This window comes from Papaver somniferum, chromosome 3, assembly GCF_003573695.1.
Source record: "Papaver somniferum cultivar HN1 chromosome 3, ASM357369v1, whole genome shotgun sequence".
Lineage (NCBI taxonomy): Eukaryota > Viridiplantae > Streptophyta > Magnoliopsida > Ranunculales > Papaveraceae > Papaver > Papaver somniferum.
Genome location: NC_039360.1, coordinates 156,117,331 through 156,137,088, shown reverse-complemented (window position 1 = coordinate 156,137,088; position 19,758 = coordinate 156,117,331). Strand labels below are relative to the sequence as shown.

Sequence of the window (19,758 nt, the reverse complement as noted above, 5' to 3'; positions counted from 1 at the left end):
TGTGTTATTTCTATTCCGCATTATATTTTTTTATATAATTGAAATATCACATGTTATGCGTTTGTATCGATCAATTGTGAAATCCAACCTTTGGTTGTTGATTAGAAATTGATTGATCCTTGGACATTCGTCTTTGGTACCGTCCAAGTTTATCTCTCTTGTATTTAATCGAGACTCGCAAATTGCTTGAGTAAGATTTAAATCAAGAGATAGAGATATAAGAACTCTTTGATATACTTTTCTATTGATTGAGTCTAACTGTCTAGTTGATTCTCATAAAAGTATATTGGAGTTAGTCCATAGAGATTGCTAATCGAAATATTGGGTGAGGTTGTTAGACCCCCACTTTGTCAATTGGTATCAGAGCAGGCAAACACGTTCAATATCTCAAAAGTTTGTGTTTGTAGCGATCTGACTCTATGGTCAGAGGTGTTATCTCTATTAACGTACCACCAGTCTTCGATTGCTCGAATTACTTATGGTGGAAAATTTTTATGCGTACGTTTCTTCAAGCGCGTGATTTTTAATCATGGGTATATGTTGTTAATGGCTATGATGCTCCCATTGTTGCAGTAGGTAACGTTAATGTTCCAAAAAATATTGGCGAATACGATGTTGCAGTGATACTTGCTGCAAAGCAAAACTCCGACGATTTGAATGCCATCATACATGCCATTACCCCAAATCTTCAGCACCATGTGTCAAATTGCACTAGTTCTAAAGATGCGTGGGATATCTTAGAAACCGTATTCGAAGGAAATACCAGTGAAAAGGAAGCTAGGCTTTAAAACCTTAATTCTGATTGGGAAAAATTTGTATGGCATATGAAGATTCATTTGATGAGTTTAATCACAAAGTGTCTGAAATTGTCAATGCATCTTTTGCACTAGGTAAGGCTATTCCTGAAAAGGACATTGTGATGAAAATTCTCAGATCGCTGCCATCTAGATACGATTCTAAGAAGCATGCCATCGTTGAGGGAAATAACCTTGATAATATCTCTAGAAATACACTGGTTGGGAAGCTTAATATCTTTGATCACGAACACTCGTCCAAATCTAAGGATGTTGCGGTCAAAGCACTGAAAGACACAAAATTACTTGATAAAAGTAAAAATGTGTATATCTCTGAAGATGATCACTCTGAGACAGATTCATCAGGTGAATATCTCGACAAATCAGTCTCGATGATCACAAGACAGTTTAGAGATCTTCCGTTGAAGAGAAGTAAACGGTTCTCCAGAGATAAGCCAAAAGCATCAGTCAAACCTCATAATCATATTCCTCCTAAAACAGGGACACAGATGAAACTGATGACGAGGATATGCCTCAGTGCTTTAAGTGTAAAAGATTTGGTCATTTTTCAAACGAGTTCCCAAATCGTAGAAAATACACTGGGAACAAAGGTCTTGATGCGACACTTGATGAGATGTCTGACAACTATGATTCTGATGAAGACAAAAAATCAAGTGTTGCTCTTCTATGTGAAAATATTGATTTTGATAACTGTAGAAATACATACATCAATCCTGGTAATCTTCTAGAAGAGATCCCAATCAATATGGAAGAATCTGACCCGTCTTTTGGAAACCCTTTACTTAATGTTTCAGGATCTACTATGTGCCTAGTACCTTGCCTTTAAAAGGCTCCTGAACCATTCCTTTCGTTGACATGCTCCTATTGTTCTCTCAAGGGACATGAATTTTCGAAGTGTTTCAAGTACAAACACAAGATGAGATATGTCAACAAGCTTCAATGAAGAGCAGATCGTTTAGCCAATAAGCTTAAACTCGCGGATAAAATAGCTAAGGTATGTAAGATCTTGTCCTCTTCGAAAAGACTGGTTTCCAAAGAAAGATATAGACCATTAGAGAGGAAAAACTGGTCTAAACATACGGAAAGGCAGATTTCTATTGATTCCGTACAAAAGGGTCATGGTGGACAAATCATTGTTCACCACAGCACAACCTGATTGTGTTGTTTTCTGTGCATCTTGTCTCATGTGCATGTTCAAAAGAGACAAGATCTTGCACACCTCAGGCTTTAAAATTAAAATAAAAAATATTTTCTTTTCTTTTGTTTTTTAGCTTTGAGTTGTTTGGATTTGGAATTTTTTCATATCACTGTTGGTATTGGAAAGGACCAATTTGACAAAAGAAGAGGTTTACTATCGACAATTCCGCTCTTTATAGGGTTGTGAGTTTGACGTATATGAACCTGTTTAAAGGTTTCAAATCCCTACATTCTTTTTTCCGTCTCTGATAATCTTTATATCTTAAGACTGCTTGTTGAAGTTTAATTTTAAATTCCTCTCAGAAAACCATACCATGGAAACTCCAAACACCATGTCTTTAGATGTTAAAGATATCAATATGATTGTTAAGCCATCAATCACCAAGGAAAAAGAAAAATCTCTTGTGTCTCCATCCTTGAAAAAAGAAGAAGAAGGAATATGAGGAAGCCAAGGGCAATTCCTTCTAACTCTCAGAAATTCTCTGATGTTCTTGATGAGTTGAAAGAGACAAGAAAGGAGATTCGATAAATAAAGGCTTGTGTGCTAAGATCTTTGGAAATTCAGAAGGCCCTGGTTCGACATCTTCAGCCAAGACGGTTTGTTGGTATTGACTCCTTCCTCCACGAACCTTATTAACCAATGGTTGTTGACGACAAGGAGTTCGGGAACGATGCAGAATTTCTCAAAGATATCAATATCTAGAAAGTATTCTTATGAGAATTTATTTCTTATGTTTTAGGAAGAATAACTAGAGTTTGGAATAACCATTATTGTGAGTTCACATAGCTATGTCCATTGTTTTTTCATCTTTATTTTTTAGGTTTATTTGTTTAAATTCTAAAAATTGGTTTGGAAGATGATTTTTTCAGTATTAATCTTCCTTTATATGTCGATATGCATGTGTTGATAAAATAAGGAATGAACTTTTGACAAACAAAAGTTAAGCCTATTATGTCAATTATTGATGGAAGATAGGTTAAAATCTTTTGTTCGCAAGGATTATGTCTATTGTATGTCATTGTGCAAATAGTGATGGAAAATAGAATGAATCCTTGTATATGCCACAGTATTAATCATTCCCTGATCCATATTTTATGTGTATACTGCAATGCTCCATAAGTTTTTCTTGTGTTGAGCATAAGACGATTGAGTTAATCATTCTTTTATGGTGAACTTAGTCGTAGCTCTGTAAGTCTTCTTATGTCGAGCATTTCCAACTAGATTAATCATAGATTCGTTTGTGGTTATTTTGGTTGTTTATTCCAATTAAATTAATCATGGGTTCTCTTGTGATTAGTTTAATTGAGTTTTTTTGGATATAGAAAATCATTTCTTTATGGTTTTTGGTGTCCAATAAAATCCTTCTTTTCTTGTAAAAGTAAGGTCGCTCTTGTTGTTCTCTTGGGAATGACATCAAATGGGGAAGAGTTCTTTTGAACTTGCGCTTAATTTCCATATCTTTGTGGGGAGTGCAGCTGTGGAATATTTGAGGAGTTATCTTGTATCTTTATAAACTCCGTGATGAATGCATTTAGATTCACTTTATGATTGCATCTAAATAAGTTGGTATGATTGCAAGGAGGAGTGGCGGTTTCCCTGGTGACGGTGGGAGGCGTTACACTCGAGGAGATGCCTGGGTTTGCGGCTGCTCTGGCTCTGGTGAAGGGAGGCGTCACTCCCAATGGGATATCTCCTCCTGCTCCGCTGGTGTTGGTGGTGGAGGACGTGATTCCACGAGATACATTGATTGTATTGGCAGGTTGCACGGTAACACCGCTAATCGGGATATCAACACCGAGAGTGTTGTCAGCGCTAGTCCCTTCAGGATTGGTTGTTGATCCAGACCTAAGATCCACCATTTTCTTAATCAGTAAAATTGAATTGGTATTGAAGAAATTGACTTCACAACCGAGAGATTAATCTCCCACTGCGGTCGCCAATTGTTTATGGGTGAAAACTGTTTCTGCGATTTTTGGTAAATTTGGGTGTGTGTGGATGAGAAACGAATCTAAAGCCTAAACAAATGCACTGCACGAGAGTGCTTTCTGATTCGAGAGATCAATCTATACAATTCTGGTCTAAACCAAGAAATGGCCGTTCCAGACTTGGTTCGGTCACAAAGTGAAGGAGATGGGGTTGATCTTAGGGAGGGAAGAGATGAAGGTGTTGAGAGTGTGAAGGTGTTGGTTGTTTTTGACTTGTACCAGAATACCGAACTGGATTGCAATAATGTAAGCAAAGATTTGTGAGTTTGAATACGTTGTATCAACACTTGGTTTCTGTCTTGTCTGTCTCTTGGAAATAGGGAGGAGAACCTATTTATACAAGTCATTGAGCCTAACCCTCATCTCTCGTGGGAAATGGAGGAAGTGGAGTGATGGAGTAGTAGAGTCGTGTTAGTGTCACAAAATCAGTCTTTGCCCACTTCTCCCATCATCACTAACCGTCCATGTCTTCCTGACACGTTCTTGTGATCGCGCGTTGCACGCTGCACGCTGTAAACCGCCAGACCAATACCCCAGTTTGTGACATGCTTGATGTCTCGATTATGTGGATCGTGAGACCCACAGAAGGTAGCATACGGTGCTAGGTTAAATAACTAAGTTATTTGGGAAACCGATATTTATGAAATATCGTGTGTATTATATGCATGTAATGCATCGAATATATTCGATATGCATGAAGCATCACTGTTTTAAAGCTTATCGGAGTAAGTCGCGGATTAAGCGTCTTAAAACAGCTGCATGCATATCTACCTTCAAGTGATCGTTTGGAGGCTGCGCAGGAAATCCCTACCTTGGTCGATCACATGATGCGGTAGAGTGACGGATGGTGATCACCACGACACCTTATTGGCCATTTAAATCCTAGCCTGGGCTGCCTAACCAAGCTGGTAGAGTTGGACGGACGAGATGATATATGACGCTCATCTGTGACCGTTGATGAAGTTTTAGGGTTTTGAAGAGGTGCGCGAGCATCAGTCTTCAGCTTGGTCGAATCCAAACATGGGAGACGCTTTTTGGCAGGACCGACCCGGCATGCGTGTAGACGGCTTTCCGGTGTACACGTCCGTACCTCACTGTCCCATGAAGATGTGATCTAAGCCACTCAATTTGTCCGGCAAAGTTAAGTCATTGAGATCGGTTTGCGGCAGAAATCCGTTGCCGCAAATGAGTTGGAAGCCGCGTGACATGCGTACTTCCGGCACGCGTTTTGAGACGTTCAGCCATGATTGGCCCTGGTCAATCGATCATGCATGTAGATGGTCCCACCGTGATCATGTTGACATGCTCGGGACCTTTTAAGTCTACATCTACACCCTCCGTACAAGCTTGCGAAGATGGACGCTCTTATCGATTAGCGACACATGTAACATGCCGCAAACCCTAATTAGGGTTTTGGATCGGTCGTGTGTACACGACTTCAACCTAACGGTTTGGCAAGCTATGCTCCTCCTTTGGGGAGGCCGACCATGTGGGGCCCACATTGAGCCGGTGGTGAGCATGTGTGTACCTGTCCCACGGTCATAGGCTTGATCTAAGCCATCCAATCATGCAGGTGAAGTTGGATGGTCGTGATCAATTTAAGACACTAGTGGACTTTCCCGTGACCCTTAAAATATCACGCCGGCCGAACTTCGAGCAAGCGTTTGCTCCTCCCTGGCTAGGTCGTGAGAAGGTCGGTCAAGTAAGTAGAAAGGGGGCCCGCCGGTGTGTAGGACAACGCTTGTCCAATCCGTCATTGGACGATATATGTCGTCCAACCATGCGGGCGAAGTTGGAAGGTCGCGATCTGTTTTGAGACCGACATTGGCAGTCTTGTGCGTACAAGCTTTTCCAAGATTCTCCACACCAGCCCAACCATCCAACTTTAGGCTGGCGTTCGGTGGTTGTTTGGGAGGCGTGGTATGTATGCGACCGACAAGGGCAAAAACGGGCCCGCTGGTGGTCATTAAGGTGGTATCCTGCTTCTGCTGAGGATCGTCTAGGCTGGTTAAATCATGCGGCCAACTTGCGTGGTCGTGATTGTTTCTGAGACTGACACAGGCAGTCCATATATGCTCAATCGTGCTAGTATAACACACCGGGAGATTTAGCCTGTACGGGTATCTCGTGCATGCCTCACTATTGGTACTTGGAGATTCGCGTTACTCTGCTGAGAGCAACACTCAGTCGTCATGCCACACTAATAATGAGAGTTCTGTGGGAACAACAAAGGAAATACAAGGCTAATCATGCATTATAAATAATGCTAAAAATTCATAGGGTTTTTCGGGATTGTTGCTACATGCTCCATCCTGGATGAATTTTGTGTATTTAATTCACAGAATACTGGGATTGTTGCCACATGCTCCATTATAGGTGAATTAGTAAAGTGAAGAGGTACTCATCACTTATCAGATAGCTTTATCCTCTGCAGGATGTCAGCGTATGAATTTGGCTTTTACAATTTTAGCCTTGAACGAAATCCACCATCAACAGGTGCTAACAGGCCTAAAATTGAATCTAGATAAGAGTTCTATGACTAGCATTGGAGCAGATGATGTGGTGAATGATTTGGCGTTGGAGTTGGGATGCAAAATAGATGTTCTGCCGATTATGTACTTAGGAATGCCGATATGAGCCGATAGGAGCCACTAGGAGAAATATGGCAGTTTGGGATGTGGTAATAAATAAGATGAAGAAGAAGCTTGCACCATGCAAAAGAATTTTTCTTAACAAGGCAGGTAGGCTAACTTTGATCAAAAGTACACTAGAAAGTGTTGTTACTTATTACATGTCTCTTTTGGTGCTTCCAGCTGCAGTTGAGAATGGGTTAAATTAAATTATACAAAAATTCTTATAGGGTGAAGATGGAGATCAAAAGAAGATGAGTTGGGTCTCGTGGTTGAAGATATGTAACCTGAAGAAGAATGGGGAACTGGGCATTAGAAATTTAAGATTAGTTAACAAATCTTTGCTAGCTAAATGGCAATGGAGGTATGCTAGGGACAAACACGCACTTTGGAGGAAGATAATTTGTGGAAAAACAGGCTCTGATGAAAACAGTTTGGTCCCTATAATTCCTACAGGTAAAATAGGCAGAAGTATGTGGATGGAGATTTCCAAGGATCGAGAATTCTATGAGGTTTCTACTGTACAACTAGGGTTGAGGGGTGCGTTTCTGGAATGACTGGTGGGTAGCAAAGAAAGAACTAAAGGATTCGTATCCTAGACTTTATAAGTTGAGTACGCAGAAGAATGCAACGGTTGCTGATATTCTAGGTGATAACATGAGGATGATGTTCGGCAGAGAATTTAACCCAGCTGAAAGAATTGATTTATGGGAGACAAGGTATGTCACAAGGAATGTAACACTTACAAGCGGCATTGCAGACACAGTGACAGGTAAATTTACAGCAAAAGCTTGTTATGATAGGTTGGTGAATGTCCCTAAGGATTTAGATTTTTCTGTCTTATCGAGATGTAAGTTTATTCCACCAAAAGTTAATTTTCTTTGTTGGGAGACTCTCCACAACTCAATTCCAACAAGAATGATGCTACAACATAGACGTGCTCAGGTACAGTCAACTACCTGTGTCCTCTGTAATGAAGTTGATGAAGATATGGACCATCTTTTCATCCATTGCAGCTGGGTTTCTCAGTTGTGGAACTATTTTTATGGGGTCTCTTCATGTTAATTGATCAATGCCATGTGAGTTTAAATCGCTTTTACTAAGCTGGAGAATACACAAGCTTGGAAAAAGACAATCTACAATTTGCAGCTCATTCCTTATGCAATAGTGTGGGAAACTTGGAAGGAAAGAAACTCAAGGTTTAATGGTGGTCGTTTGAAGTCAGTTGAGGAATTAAAAGCAACATCAAAGAGACGATCTGCCTGTGGTGTTCGTCAACAAACACTTTCTCAGGCTTATCCATCTCTCAGATTATTTTTCAATGGGAAACTGTAGTCAATTTGTAATCAAGTTTTCATTTCCTAGTTGGGGAGCTTTCTGAAGATCATATATGCACAGATGTAAATAATTTTTTCTTCAATATATCCTTTTTTGTTCAAAAAAAAAATGACATACTTTCTATTTAATCATCGACCGAGATTATGTGGAAAGTAGGTCGTCACAGTGAACTTGAAACAGAAAATAGAGAATTGTGGATTGCTTGGTCAGCCACCGTATGCGGTCATCTAGTATATAAGCTATTGGTTTGCCTGGAGTAGTAATACAAGTACATTTTAAAAATGATTATCGATAGGGAAAACTTTTTCTAAATCCACCCTGAAATAGGCTCTCTCTCTAGAAAAATGACTTTACAGAGTTTCACGCAAGCTTGTGGGATTTCCTTTTCGGATTTCAACATTAATGATGCCGCCCCCAAATACATGAATCTTTGGCAGCTATCTACTTTGGTGCTATCCGGGAAAAGGTACCTTCTAGCTTCTATTTATCTTCACGTGAAGCTACTGTTTGGCAGTGTAATAGATCGGATCATGCTATGGATTTCCTTAAGATAATACCTATACCTGGGCTTAACCAAGATGTTGGGTCTAGACAGTTTAGCTCCGTCTTGCAATATCGTTTTGCCATACCCCTTTTTGAGGAAGACAGTAAATGTTCATGCTGCGGCAAGCTTATGGATATCTTTGGTGACCACGCCATTCATTATGCTAGCGAGGTCGGGCTTAAATTCAGACATGATTTAGTAAAAGATATTCTGGCAGATATGTGTTATAGAGCTGGTATTGTAGCTAGAAAAGAGGTTTCTTTGGGCGTTATCAATAACAAGGATTTTAGGCCAGCGGACATCATGGTTTATAACTGGGAAGATGGCAAAGATGTTTGTCTTGATGTCACCAGGCTCTCTCCGTTCACTAGTGCTAAAACACGCAACTTCATACCAGGTCATGCCATTTCTGCAGCAATCACTCGCAAGAACAATAAATACTTAGATGTTTGCACCTCACTTGGTTATGGGTTTGGTGTGTTGGCTTTCTCCACCTTTGGTGAGCTTTGTGCGGATTTCCTAATTTTTTTGAAGAGACTGAGAGATTGCATGGCAAGACACGATCCCAATTTTAAGATAGGCAATTCTCTTTTTCATAGGCTAGGGATCGTTATTCAGAAAGGTGTTGGTGCCCAGCTTGATGCTAGGTTACCCACCGTCTCTTGTAATATTGATTTTTATTTTTAATAATATACCCTTGGGGTGCCTTTTTTTTAAAAAATAATAATAATAATAATAACATGGAAGGTAGTGTTAGTTTTCCCCCCTTGCTCAGCTGGTCATCCCCGTTCCCCAAAGTTTAATGCGCTCCAGGAGGTCCCAGGTTCGAGTCCCCAATGGCGTAATATTGCAGGAATTAACATGGAAGGTAGTGTTAGTTTGCCCCCCTTGTGACACAATCTCATCCCCCCCTCCCGCCGTTTCGGCTCCCTTGGCTAGGTTATCCATGAGGCTCGCTGGTAGGTTAGCACAGCAACCTGTTCAATTAATGTAATAGTATGTCGTTGGAGCTTAGCTTGTTAGGCTTCCAACTAGTTTCATGTAATAATATCATAATGTGATAGTATTATAATAATAATAATATTGATAATTTTGGTGATAATAATAATAATAACTACTTTAGGCGAACTAGGTGAAGATACTATCACCTTCTTGAAGAGATTGAAGAACTGTCTTGCTAACAACAATGTAATTTGTGGCAATGGTAGCTTTTTGTTTCATAGAATAGGCATTGCAATTCAAAAGGGCGTTGGTGCCTAGTTGGTGGGTAGACTACCAACAAATTATGTATAATTGACTCTTTATTTTATAAATAATAATAATAAATTCTTTAAACAAAAAAATATATTGCACGCTGCCAATAGAATGCTTGAGATGAAAGGTAGACAGAATAACATAACTATGATGCTTGTTGATTTTACAAATGCGTTCAATTTAATTGATAGAACAACCCTAATTAAAGAGGTTAGAGCTAGATGTCCTATTATATCACATTGGGTTGAATTCTGTTATGCTAAATCTGCAAAATTGTATTACAATGAGTCCATTCTTTCTTTTTCTCAAAGTGTACAGAAGGGTGATCCACTTGGACCATTGTTGTTTGCTTTAACTCTACACCCTCTTGTCTGCAAAATAGCTTCTCAATGATCATTGGACCTTCATGCTTGGTATCTTGATGATGGTACCATCATTGGAGACACAATGGAAGTATCTAAGGCATTACACATTATACAGAATGAAGGTGCCACAAAAGGGTTACATTTAAACATCAGTAAGACCGAGATTTTCTGGCCTTCTACAGACCCTAGAAGCTTGGATGTCAGTGTATTTCCTGATAATATAGGTAGGCCATCTAATGGTATAAAAAAACTTGGGGGACCAGTCAGTTTGGACACTCAGTTTTGCAGTGATATGGTTATGTATAGGATTGACAAAACTATACAGCTTTTGGAAGTTGTTAAGAAGTTGAAAGACCCTCAGAGTGAGCTCTTACTTCTTCATAACTGCACTGGTGTTTCAAGATTATATTTCACCTTGCGTACTACAAAACCTCATGTCCTTGCGGCAACAACAAGCCACTTCGATCAGCACTTATTTCAGTATCTTTGTCTTTTGATCACAGGGGATGGTGCTGGATTTGGTCTACTTCAGCAACGAATAACAACTTTTCCTATTAAGGATGGTGGTTTAGGTGTATATATAATGGAATATACAGGTCAGTATGGGTACCTGGCTTCATGAATCCAGACAAAAAGCATAGAGGATATCATTTTGAGGTCTGTTGACACGACTACACCCAGCCCCAACTTCCAGTTTGCTCTCGATAAGTACGTGCAGGTATGTGGTCTTACTCCTTCTACTTTTACCATCAATAACACTGCCCCTTACCCCATCAAAACCTTGGCATCTCGTTATTTTGATGTTATTAAGAGAGAGTTACCCACCAAATTTACAATGTCAGAAAGGGATGCAGTCTTATGGAAAAGTAACAAGTTGAAACATGCTATGGATTATCTGAAAGCATTTCATATTGCTGGTCTGAATCAGACTATTGGTCCGAGACACTTTCGTGCCATCACTCAATACAGATTGGGTATACCTCTGTTTCATGTAGACAGCATTTGCACATTTTGTAAGCGAGATATGGACGTTTACGGTGACCACGCTATCCACTGCGCAAGTGAATTTGGGCCTAAATTCCGTCATGATTTGGTTCGTGATGTAGTGATGGACATTTTCTTTAAGGCCGGAGTCGCTGCAAGAAAGGAAGTACCAATGGCCTTCTTGTCCGACACGAATGCACCTTTGAGACCCGCTGATCTACTTGTCTTCAATTGGGAGAATGGCAGGGACGTGTGCTTTGATGTCGCGGGTGTCTCACCTTTTACAGGAGGAGGGATTCGTAGCTTTGCACCAGGTCATGCTCTTTCGGAAGCTACTACCCGCAAATGTAATAAATACTTAGAGAAATGTACAACTCATGGTTATGGATTCGGTGTTTTTGCTTTTACAACGTTAGGAGAACTTGGAAATGATATGATTTTCTTATTGATGAGATTGAAGAACTGCTTTGCTAGTTATGATGCAAATAGCAAAGTGGGTAGTTTTCTTTTTCATAGGGTTGGGTTGGCTATCCAGAAAGGCGTCGGGGAACAACTTGTTGCCCGGCTTCCAACCATTTCTGTGTAAAATACCTTTTTCTTATATAAAAGCCTTTGCGACGCCTTTTTTTTAAGAAAATAAATAAATAAAATAATAATAATAATAAGAGGAACAAATATGCGGACAAATGCTCGTCTCATGGATACGGTTTTGGTGTTTTAGCTTTCACAACTCTGGGTGAATTAGGTGATGATTTTGTTGTCTTGTTGAAACGATTGAAAAATTGTATGGACAGTCGTGATGTTAACAACAAAAAAAGGTTTTCTCTTTTTCATAGGTTAGGTATTATTATTCAAAAAGGGGTTGGAGCGCATGTTGTCGCGCATATTGTCGCGGGTCTCCCCTCCATTCTTGTACAAAACGATATCTGATTTAATTACTATAATAATATAGTAACATTATTATTAATAATAATAATAATAAGCCTAGAGGAGAGAGACGCTCCGGCGATCGTGAATGGGTTTTTCTGGCGACTGAAAACCAGAATCAATTCAATCCTTCGTCCGTGATTCAAAGTTGTATCATCCTTTCTCCTCTCTGATTATTGTTTGCCTGCATACAGATGCACCTTGCGTCCATTGCTCTCTTGTGTTTTTCACAAACTCAATTTCCACTTGGGAAACGCAATGCCTAGACCTCGATTACGATCCTCAACCGCTTCAGATACTCGTACTCATGGAGACCTTGATTCCCAAACCTCCATGGCTTCATCATCATCACAGACTGACAAGATTCCTTGTCCATTTGCTACTTTTGATGGCTGCCAGGGCGGTGCTGGTGGGTTAGGTTACTCCATAAATGGCTGGATTCGACACCTTAAGGATCAACACTTTCCTACTGAAAGCGCCAAATTGATCTGCAAGGAGAGAATCCAGAATATTGCGCACTGTTATGCTTCCTGGGAAGGTGTTTTGTAAGACATGCAATGTTGGTTATGCATCAAATGCATGACTACCCATACATGGAAGATGGCCTGCAAATCCAAGTCTCACACTGCAGAAGTTACACCTGGGCCGTTTAATGGTGTTGGTGCAAATTTTCTGATTTACGGAGTGGAGAAGCCTCTGGCTGTGATTTCAGCTGCAGTTGATATTGCTGCGCCAAATGATCCAGTTAGTGATGATACCGCCGGACTTACAGTGGAGATACTCAACCAAATTCTGCAGAGGCAGATAACCACGACGATCAGTATTCCACCGCACTGCAGGCTTCACTTCTCACGCACGTTTAAATATGCTTTAGATTTTGTTATTGCAAATCCCATGAACCTTACGGCCTGGATACGTCTGCTCCTTCTGACGATTTGAACCTTAAACCTGTATGAACCTCAAAGCTCGAGTGAGGAACGCTCTGGTAACAGAAAGAAGTTACAGACGGCTGCGATTAACAAAGCTCTGTTGACATGGAAGGAACCTTCAGGCTGTATCAGCTTAGTTCAACATCTGCTCGACCTGACTAAACAACCCCCAAAGCAGCGTGCTCCCAACAAAAAGAAAACTAGCAAACATTTGATAGCCTGCAGGAAGAAGTTAAGTTATGGTCACTACACCGCGGAAATTCGTATCCTTTCGTCCAGTGGCGTTGCTCCACCAACTCTAGATAATCTTTACGAACTTCAGCAGAAGCACCCTCTAGCTCAGCCCCCTATCATACCTGCAGATGCTATTTCATCACCTGCTCTATCTGTGGAAGCTAAGGATGTCCTCGCTGCACTTAAAAGATTCCCAAAGGGAACGTCCTGTGGCAGGGACGTCCTCAGAGCTCAGCATCTACTTGATGCTATGAGTGTCTCTAGTGCTGCTATCGCGGATAACTTGCTGAAGTCGATTACTGGAGTTGTGAATCTATGGCTTGTAGGTAAATGCCCTTCAATCCTCGGTGAATTTGTCGCCAGCGCGCCACTGAGGCCTTTGCTCAAACCTGGTGGTGGTTTGAGACCCATTGCGGTGGGTACCATATGGCGCATATTATGCTCCAAATTGTCTGCCAACTCGGTTTGTAAAATTCTGAATTCTTACCTTGGAAACTTCCAATATGGCGTTGGCATTCCGTGTGGAGGGGAGGGAATTTTACACTCTGCAAACAGATTACTTGAGTTGCATGGATCTGACGACACCAAAACTATGTTGCTGATCGATTTTTCAAATGCTTTCAATCTCGTTGATCGGTCTACCATCATTAGAGAGGTACGTGCTCGATGTCCTAGCATTTCACACTGGGTGGAATTTTGTTACATGAAACCCGCCAGGCTATATTATCGAGACCATATCATTTCCTCGACACAAGGTGTACAGCAGAGTGACCCTCTCGGTCCCCTATTATTTGTCTTATCTCAACACCCGCTCGTCGAGAAGATTGCAGCTAACTGTACTCAAGATTTTCATGCCTGGTATCTGGACGATGGGACCATAGCAGGTGACACGACGGAAGTATCCAAAGCTCTAAAGATTCTTTAAGACGATGGACCAGGCTACGGGTTACATCTAAATATTTCGAAGATGTAGTTATATTGGCCTTCATATGACCCGAGAAGGGATACTGATAATGCTTTCCCTGCGAACATTGGTAAGCCTACAGATGGTGTGAAATTGCTTGGTGGACCGGTAAGCTTAGATTCGAATTTCTGCTGCAACACGTGACGCATAGAGTAGATAAAACCATTCAACTTATGGACAAGATTCAAGAGATGCATGATCCTCAATGTGAACTCTTACTTTTACGTAGTTGTACTGGGGTATCGAGGTTGTATTTTGCTCTACGAACCACCTGCCCCAAAGCGTTATCACATGTTGTTGAACATTTTGATGGTTATCTCATGCAATCTCCGTCGTATTGTGGTCGGAGATGGCACTGGTTTTGTCTTAGTCCAGCAGCGACTAGCTACACTTCCCATTAAGGATGGGGGCCTTGGTGTACTCACTATGTCAGATATTATGAAGTACTGCTACCTTGCATCTCAGGTACAGACCCGACACTTGCAGCATTCTATTTTGAAGACGCCTACAACAACGGACCTATGTCCTGGGTTTCACAACGCCTTACAGTGTTTCAATCAAGCTTGTGAGATTTCCTCCCCGGATTTCAACATTAACGATACCGCCCCCAATACATGAAGTCTTGTGCGGCTATCTATTTTGGTGCAGTTCGAGAAAAGATACCCTCTAGTTTCACTTTATCATCACGAGAGGTTGTTGTTTGGTAATACAATAGGTCTGACCATGCCATGGACTTCCTTAAGGCAATCCCGATACCCGTCCTTAATCAGGTTGTTGGGACTATGAAGTTTATCTCGGTGTTGCAGTACCGCTTGGCCATACCCCTTTTTGATGTAGGCAGCAAGTATTCCTGTTGTGGCAAGCTTATGGATATCTTTGGTGATCATGCCATCCATTGCGCTAGTGAGGTCGGGCTTAAATTCAGACATGATCTAGTGAAAGATATCTTGGCAGATATGTGTTATAGGGCCGGTGTTGTAGCTAGAAAAGAGGTCTCTTTGGGTGTCATCAACGGCAAGGATCTTCGACCTGCGGATATCATGGCTTATAATTGGGAAGATGGAAGGGATATTTGTCTTGATGTCACAGGAGTCTCCCCATTCACTAGTGCTAGAACTCGCAGCTTCATACCAGGTCATGCCATTTCTGCAGCTGTCACCCGCAAGAATAATAAATACTTAGATGTTTGCACTTCACTCGGTTATGGCTTTGGTGTGCTGGCCTTTTCCACTTTTGGTGATCTTGGTACGGATTTTGTAATTTTTTTGAAGAGAATAAGGAATTGCATGGCACGACATGATGCCAATTTTAAGATGGGCAATTCTCTTTTTCATAGGTTAGGGGTCGTTATTCAAAATGGTGTCGGTTCCCAGCTTGTTGCTAGGTTGCCCACCATCCCTTGTAATGTGGATGAGAAGGGATACTACACTCTGTGAATTGTCTTCTCGAACTGAAAGGTACTCGCTCTGACATGACTTTGCTGCTCGTCGACTTCACTAACGCTTTCAACATAGTTAACCGCACGGTTTTGATTCATGAAGTTCAAGAACGATGTCCTAGCATTGCTAAATGGGTTGCATTTCTGCTACGTACGACCTGCGAAGTTGTGTTACAATGAGCATACTTTAACTTCTTCACAGGGAGTCCAACAAGGAGATCCTTTAAGACCCCTCATGTTTTCTTTATCCCTTCACCCAGTGATTTGCAAAATTGCGGCACAATGTAAGTTGGACTTGAATGGGTGGTATATGGACGATGGGACTTTGGCTGGTGAGTCTACAGAAGTGGCCAAAGCTCTCCAAATAATAAGGGAGGATGGACCTGCAAGAGGCCTGCAGCTGAATCTACAGAAGACAGAGATCTTTTGGCCATGCCAAGACCAGCGCTGCATAGACATCTTCCCTGCTGCTATAAGTAGGCCTGAAATCAGTGTGAGTCTACTCGGAGGACCAGCAAGCTTGAACGATGAGTACTGCAGCAACATCATCCAGTATAGGGTGGACAAAACATTGCGACTACTGGATTGTGTAAAGAAGTTGCAGAACCCCCAGGCAGAGCTCCTACTTCTTCGAAATTGCGCTGGAGTATCAAAGCTATATTTTTCAGCACGAACAACCAGGCCCCAGTGTATGCAGGAAGCACAACAACGTTACGATGACTCCCTCGTTCAGTTCCTGCAATATTTGGTTACAAGTGATGGGGCAGGTTTCGGCCCATTACAACAGCGTCTCGCCACTCTCCCAATCAAATCTGGTGGGTTAGGTGTATACAATTTACATGATACCACCCAGTATGGCTATCTAGCCTCGTGCTACCAAACACAATACCTGCAGAGCCAAATTTTGCAAGGAACTCCCGGACTTAGCCCACATTTCCAGAATGCGCTGGATCATTACATACAAGTATGTGTTTTATCTACTTCATCTTTCAATATTAACGAAGTCGCCCCACAACCCATGCATTTACTGGATACTCGTTATTATGATGCTATCATGAAGGATATACCATCCAGCTTCTTTATGTCCGAGCGTGACTCAATCCTCTGGCAGTGCAATAAGAAACCTCATTCCCAAGATTAACTAAAAGCACTCCCCATTCGTGGATTAAATCAGTCCTTAGGGTCACGGCAGTTCAGGTCGTGTTGCAGTATCGTCTAGGAATATCGTTATTTGCAGAGGCCAGTATTTGCTCGTGCCGTAACCGGGTTATGGATTGGTTCGGTGACCATTCCATTCATTGTGCAAGTGAAGTAGGTCTCAAATATCGCCATGATATGGTTAGAGACCTATTTGTTGAATTGTGCTATAAAGCCGGAGTAGCCGCCAGAAGAGAAGCATCAATGGGTCTTACCCTAAAACCGGCAGATCTCATGATATATAACTGGGAGAATGGTAAAGACATATGATTCGACGTCACCGGCATTTCACCTTTTTCCAAAGGTGGGAACCGTGCCTTCACGCCCGGGTATGCTATCTCCGCCGCAATCACTCGCAAACGCAACAAATATGCCGACCTATGCTCGGCCAATGGATATGGCTTCGGGGTTTTAGCCTTTACCACTTTGGGAGAGCTGAGTGAAGACACCATAACACTTTTGAAAAGATTGAAGAACTTCATGGAAAGTCATGATGTCAACAATAATTTGGGAAGTTTCCTTTTTCTTAGGTTAGGCATCATTATTCAAAGGGGCATTGGGGCGCAACTTGTCGCGCGTCTCCCTGCCAAATCTCTGTAAACTTCCGTTTATTTCTTCTTCTTAATAAAAGCCTTCTTGGCCCCTTTTCATAATAAAAGCCTTCTTTTTCTTAACTTTCCTGAAGAGATTAAGGAATTGCATGGCAGGACATGATGCCAACTTCAAGATAGGCAATTCTCTTTTTCATAGGTTAGGGATCGTTATTCAAAAAGGTGTTGGTGCCCAACTTGTTGCTAGGCTACCCACCATCTCTTGTAATATTGATTTTGATTAATAATAATAATAAAGGTCAAACTTAAAATTGTAGTTGAATTATACTGACCAAAGTCAGACGAGCTATCAATAACCTAAACACCCAACCACGTCTCTCACACCACGTCGAGAATTACGCTTACCTCCCCTCTCATTGGTTGGTGAAGAAAACCTTCGCTTCTGATTGGCTGAAAAACAAGTTAGCCCCCTTACATTTCGTGGCCGTCAATTTCTAATTAAATAGATTCGATCCGATGCACCAAATTTAGTAGTTGCGTCCACCTCTTTTATATTGGTGGGTAGACGAAACCTTTGATTCTGATTGGCTGAAATTTGTAAAAAAATCTTACACCACGTCTACGTGATATTAATAAAATCCAAGCGTTCGGATTGGTTGTAGCGCATATAACGGATACTAAAAATAGCTGACCGTAGTTTTCTTTATACCCAAGTATAGCTAATTCGGCATAAGGTGCCTTTGGTTATTTACGGCAAATATTCTGTATATTTAAAACATAAAAAGCTAATTTAGGCTACAAAGATATGGTATTTTTATAAAGTTCCAAATAGCCGTGCATTTTTCCAAAAATAAGTTTTAAAAGATTCTACTTTTAAGCGATAATGTTCATCCAAATATGCGTGTATATATCCAAATTTTCTTAATTTATATCAAAACTCTATTTTTATCACCATATACGATAATTAGGCTATTTTTATAGGTATATAAGTTGTGGAGAAAGCCAAACTCTAATCTTCTCTTCTTCTCAATATCTTTTTTGTGTACATATGCTAACTTTTGAATTTTTTGTTATTATTTCGTTCATATTTAGGTTTTCTTTTTGGATTATAGTCGAGATCGAAATAAAAAAACCGACAATAATGAATCGAAAGAAATCTCCTGCCATAACAGGTAATTATTATTTTGTTCTTCTTCTCCTTGTTCATAATTTGTTTGGTTAGGGTCTTACGTTTCTTTTTGTTTATGCATGTGATTCTCTATTTTTATTGGGGTTGCCACTTTTATTTTATCATGAAGGCTTGGCTTATCATGAGGTAATCCACCACCTATAAAGTGGAGTGCAATACCCCGCGATGCATATTGGCTACGGGCTAGAAACAATACTAAGTTTTCAAGAGCTGATAATTTTTAATCGCAGTGCAATGTGCACATCAATTAATCCATCCTTGCTTGCTTTTATTTTCAGTAACGATTGTTTCTGATCATATGAGTGCACACGACATGAGTGCAAGGCTCTCTGTAAGAGAGGGTGAGCTAAACAATGCAAGAGACGTAAAGTAAAATCCGTGGTTGAGCTTTTTTAGTGATGTTTTATCGATCGACTCAACATAAACAAATATTATTTTCAGTGGGCAGTGTGATTTGAAAGCAAGGATTTTAATTTTGAGAGGTATGATTCTTTGAGTCAATTTTACTTCTCTATATGTAGCCTTACAAGTGATGTGTTATGTGTTTCGTAATGTTCTTGCAATGAGTTCAAGTCAATTTTTCCATGTTGGTGGTGACTGATGATACGATATTGTGCTGTGTTTTGATTTATTGACATTGCCTGGCTTGCTACAAAATCTGCAGAGATGCCACGAGTAGAAATGAAACCAATGTATAGTCATGTCATTAATCAAACTCACTTGAAAAGTCCACTACAAAACTAACAAAAGAATTTTGGTTTGTTCCTTTTTGTTATTGCTATATTGTTACTCCTGCCCTGATAAGCTCTGGTGATGTCTTTCGTAAGCAAGTGACGGTGCATTAAAGCATTTTCCAATTCTATGAATTAATGACAGAGTAAGTATAGGGCTAACAAGGTAGATGATCAAGGCGACTAATGGTGCACCATGCGTGAAAACAAAGTTGAATCAGGGACTTGGGGAATCTTAATTTATTTTATTATGAAAGTAGATGATGGTTTTGTGTTACTACGCAGGTGCAGAGGTACAGTTTAGTTAGTACAGTGGAACAACTGTCATCAGCACATATGCAAGCAGTAGTTTTCAAATTTTAAAATCTTCTGATTAATGGAACTGAATGTGTATGTTTTCTGCTATTTTGTTGCTATTATCGGAACAAAAAAGATTTAGAGTATTAATTAGCATTAAGGGACCCTGGCATTAAAGGTTGCATCAT

The 19,758-nt window shown here is 40.6% G+C and overlaps 1 long non-coding RNA gene across 1 annotated transcript; it reads left to right on the top strand.

Moving 5' to 3' along the window:
• The first annotated feature begins 18,386 nt into the window (after nucleotides 1-18,386).
• On the top strand, nucleotides 18,387-19,127 carry LOC113361726. The gene is made up of 2 exons (XR_003365294.1): nucleotides 18,387-18,525; nucleotides 18,821-19,127. It is a non-coding gene; the product is annotated as an uncharacterized LOC113361726 (long non-coding RNA).
• Nucleotides 19,128-19,758: the final 631 nt, after the last annotated feature.